The 5022-nt window shown below is 41.3% G+C and overlaps 1 long non-coding RNA gene across 1 annotated transcript; it reads right to left on the bottom strand.

Moving 5' to 3' along the window:
* Positions 1 to 3514: 3514 nt before the first annotated feature.
* Positions 3515 to 4726, bottom strand: LOC128462013 (uncharacterized). Its single transcript, XR_008342318.1, has 3 exons — positions 4490 to 4726; positions 4213 to 4366; positions 3515 to 3934 (listed from the first exon to the last, which is right to left on the bottom strand). It is a non-coding gene; the product is annotated as an uncharacterized LOC128462013 (long non-coding RNA).
* Positions 4727 to 5022: the final 296 nt, after the last annotated feature.

Below are 5022 nucleotides of genomic sequence, written 5' to 3'. Positions count from 1 at the left end.
CACACACGACTGTGCAATATGAATTATTCAGTCTGTTATTGCAGATTTATTTGTTCTTATTTTGTCTTTGTACTTAGATTTTGTATTGTATATTTCTTTTGTAAGTACACTTTTTATTCTATTATTCTATAGTTTTATTATTATTGTAATTGTTTCTTGTATTACTTACTTAAATACTTTATTTTTGCTAAGTACTTCAGAGCTTCCCTGCACAGGTTTTTCACATGATTGTATTTCTATAAGCAGTGTGATGATAAACATCTTCATTCTTGAGTCTAAAATATACCAGATTAAATAATTGCTGCCTTGACAACGTTTCAGACATATAAAATTCTCCCTCTAAATATTATTAACCGTTATGCAGTGTTTTTGCATCTAATAAGCTTTTAAACCATGGCTCTGTTACTCAGACTGGATTTTCTGGATTGTGTTTCATGTCTCTGCGGTACCAGAAACAACACACTCCCATCCACGCAGCCCCTTGCATTTTCTTAACACAGGACCGAGCAAACCTCACACATGGTGACGGCGCAACACAGACCCTCACTCTCCTACTGTGTAACACATAACCTCATGGTCTAACGTATCCCTCTCCACTCTTGCAATTAAGCAGCGGGCTATATGCAGTTTTTTTGCCTTATTCCCTGACGCCCTTGCAGTGTTTTTCTTCATGTGACACCGCGACCTTTGTGGATTTACAGGAGGATTGAGTTCAGGCCGAAGCATTGGTCCACCCAGAAAAACTGTACGTGTGCCAATCACTGTGGTCAGCGCACAGAATCTGCCTGAGGGTGCCTTACTAAAAATGTAAAAAAAATACTCAAAAAAATAATCTGCTACACTGTAAACTTTGACAAGTTGATCTTACTTTTAAAAAAAGTTAAGGAAACCTTTATATATTAGACTTAGTTTAAGTTTACTTTCATACTTTTTTATTAGTCTTACTTCAAACTTGGTTGTATTTATTTTGTCCAACTTAAAAATAATTCAGTTTACGTGGAAAGAGTTAGTCTGAATGGATAGGTGTGCTTATGTCAAGTAAACAGCTGCTTCACTCAATCCACAGAACCCTGAAGCTGCGACACTGCTGCTGCACAAGGAGATGTTCAACTGTTCATTCAAAGTTAAGTGAAGCTCGACTCAGAATGTGTAAAGGTAATTAATATTAAATGTATTGTGTGTCCAAATCTGATACTGCAACAATACATACGCCAAATGTGAAGCCGACAAGACGGCTCTCAAGATATACAACCAACTTACAGACAGACAGAGATTTCTGGAGTTACTAGATAGATGATGATATTAGCTTGATACTGTGATAGAGCAGGAGGTCACAAGGCAAGAGCCCAAGGAAAGAAAGTGGTTTTGAGAGAACTGCAACATTTTGTAGGAACCATGTTTATTTGCCCACTCACTTGTGACTAACTGTGCACATATAGTTTCCCTCATGGCACCAAAATGCATCCCTTTAGCAGAAACTGCACCTAGCTGGTTCTCTGGTAGCTGGAGTGAATGGCTCTCATTGACTCCGGGTTCACAAGTCCGGTTTACTCAAGTGAACATAGTTGTATACGTTTTTTAGGCAAAACAGATACATTACTCACATTACTTGAGTTAAATCAACTGGATGGTGAGAAATAAGTAAAGAACACTACTATTATGTAGTTAAGCATATGTGTTACATGTTACAGTGTATATCAATTCATAAACACAGTTTACTAACATGGTAGCCATAAGTTACTGATGCTTTTTAGTTAACATGCTATAACATGTTTAAGCTCTGACACAGGGATGTCATGAATTAAATCCAAAGACGTGTGACTAAAGCAGTTAGTCACAAGTCTTTATAGATGTGTTATTTAAAAGATGGATGATAATTTATAATTCAATAATTTTAGCAGCACAAACAAATTTATCAGAGACCCAAACTGCTCCCAGCCTCTGCGGTGTCCAAACCATATAATTGAAGAAAAGCTCTCAGTATTGTCTTGGTGATTTGCTGAGGAGGGTGTGTTGGGTTTTAGAAAGTTCTCCTGGCTCAGAAGTGGGAATGTCAAAGTATTTTATTTACACCAGACCAACTCAATTATTAGTCCCTGCAAGGCAAACACAGTCAACACAGTTATGATGCTGGGGGCAAACTTAATCACAAGGTTTTCCATGCAGCAAGGTTTCTTATTCATAGGCGCCATGGCATGAGGTAAATGTTGAATATGTTCCGGCTGGTTATTTGGGGAAAGAGCAAGCTCTTAACCTTTGAGGATTGACGCAGAAGAAAATGATGAGAGCAGCAACTGTGCACTGTGCCAAGGTCTTATTTTTGAAAAGCAGCACCATTAGGATGAAGTGGCTTGAGTCATAAGTGGTATTCTGTAAAACGTCCTTGTGTTTTCATTGAATGACACCGACAGGTCGGACTGTAAAACACATTCTGACTTTGACAGTTCCATCACGGTGAGTTTTGTTTTCCCTCCTCCAGGGTGGAATCCATGTAGGAGCAGGAGTGCTGAGTCATGACTTTGAGGTGGCTGAAAACTCTGTTCAAATGACTGTCTTGTTCACCTGTGGTACCAAGGTCCCAAGCCTGGCGCATTTACTCAATCACAACCAGCTGTCCACATGCCTGAAAACACACCGTAAGCCACAAAACTTAGTTAAAATAAAGAGTGACCCTGCTTTAAAAGCCCCAGATGAATAGATGCCTGCTGTTTTTGCTGAGGACTGGAGCCACTCCTGAAACACCCGCAGCTTTCTGGAGAGAGAGCTCCACTGAGGGCTTTTAGTGCGTAATTATATGGTGCTTTTTGCACATTTTACTGGCTGTCAAAAAAAATATTTTGAATGTATAAAAGTGTCAAAACAGCAAGATTTTCTGCTGAAATGTCAAGGTGTACCGATCATTACATGTCGAATCTTACGATTCATGCAGATTCAATTGGAAAAGTATATTTCTTCCAGTAAAATAGTTCCCTGTCTCCCTGCTATCATTTAAATATGTCTTACCTGAATGCACAAACTAAGACGTCACCCTATGGCAGTGTGCATGCTTTACATTCCCCAGGGCTGAGGGAATCAAAAAGAGGCAGTGGCCATTTTGCACTGAGAACATTCCAATAGCTATTGTTGCTTAAACTGTTCAGAATCTGGAAACCCATCCCAAGATGAGCTGTGAAAGAGGCGAGCCACTTAATATGTAATACTTCATTAATTCTTTACTGCACTACGTTGAGCAAGATGTTCAGAAAACTGAAAATACGAACGACCTACAGTAACCTTGCAATTGCTATCAAGTAACTTTATATGACATAAACCTTCCATTCTTTACACTCACACCCTTGCCACTGACTGTAAAGATGGTTGTCATGACAGCTCCTCAAAAGTGAAGCCAAAGCAGCCTGACCACCACCTGGTGGCTGGCTACAGTATAGGTCATGAATCCATGTCAGCAGATTTTGACATGTGCCAAACTCAATGGTTAGTTAAACGCACTAGCTAACTCAATAATGACCTTTAATATGTTTTATTATTATCCCCAAAGTAAATAGTTATCCATGTTAAAAAGGTTAAATGAGATTGTGTAAAGTCAAATGTACATGCATTTTACAACCAGGGGTAAATAGGTAGAGAAAACACTTCTACCCGTGTATCCCTATGACTTTTTGACGGTTACAATTACATGTGAATGGCCCTTGTTAAGACTCCTGACGGTTTATGGTTTCCGGCTGAGTACACAGGTTCAGATGTTTTTTCTCCTCATTTAAGGGGGAACATTAAAGACCGCCTCCGAGGCCTCGCTGCAGAGGGGCCGATGATCTGTGCCCCGAAGACCTCGCGCTGGAATATTTGTCCCCTCTGCCTTTCTTCTCCTCTTCCTTCTCTTTTTTCCTTTACTGCATTTTGTCATTTCTCCTGCCAGCCAGCAATGCTCAGTTCACTGAAAGCCATAAAATGAGTGTTTAAACAAAAAACACTGGCATACTTTTTGCACTCCTTCAAAGGCGACTTTTCTGGCGTTGGACAGAGTACAGAGACTCCTCTCATGTCTCGTTGCATATTCTCAGACACATACTCGTTTGACCAACACAGAGGGGCGGGATATTTGCATGGCGATTCCAAGCATCACCGCAAACTCCAGACACATGGCACAAAGAGACAAAAGATGAGAGTGACAACCTTGTTAAAAAGAAAAGAAAAATGCACATAACTCAATACCTGAGATGGCCTTTAAGAGTGAGCGATCCCAGAGCTCTGATGAGTGCTGCGCTCTGGCGCTGCGGTTCCCAGGAGGTTGTGCGCTCCAATCTCTCTAATGAGAGAACCTTCCAGGCTAGACATTGTGGGCTCTGGCTCCAGCCTTCAGCCCATGCTGTTCTCACCACAAAGAAACAAGCCAAGTTATTCACTGATTCCTCTCTGACATCCGCGGCCAAAATGTCTCCAATCCTCTCCTCCTACTGCCACCACTCACGACTTTCTCTCTCACACTTACCCTCATCTTTCTCTCTGTTGTTTTTCTTTGAAGAACTCTTACTTTCTCTCCTAAAATGTGGTTGAAGTTGTTATTTCAACCCAGAGAGCACACACTCTTCTACGAAAGAGGGGATGAGACACATAAATAGAAAATGTAAGGGCACAAATCCTACATGGGCAGCGCTTGGACGAACGGATTCACACAGTCGAGCTCTTACAGGAGTGTTGCTGTGTTTGGCATGTTCAGCGAGCTACAGTGTTTACACAGCATGTGATCGCTCTGGCGAACAGGAGGGAGGAAATAGCATCTGCAGAAAGGGTGGCCAGTTCTAAAGGAGGAGGTCCATCTGTGCAAACAGCACCTAGTTACGGGAGTTATTAATTACCCCGGGTCACTGGCCAAACTCCTGGCCTGGCACAGGAGCAGGAGCACAGAGGAGGAGACAGGTGACGTTGAATAGGAGGGGGAAAAAGTAGTGAGGATAGTGAGGTAGTTGATTTTAGGAACACAATTTTGTGGTGTTCCGCAAACCATCTTCGTTGTTTACAGCA

Source organism: Pleuronectes platessa, chromosome 18 (genome assembly GCF_947347685.1).
Source record: "Pleuronectes platessa chromosome 18, fPlePla1.1, whole genome shotgun sequence".
NCBI classification, from domain to species: domain Eukaryota; kingdom Metazoa; phylum Chordata; class Actinopteri; order Pleuronectiformes; family Pleuronectidae; genus Pleuronectes; species Pleuronectes platessa.
This window is presented reverse-complemented; position numbering and strand designations above follow the sequence as displayed.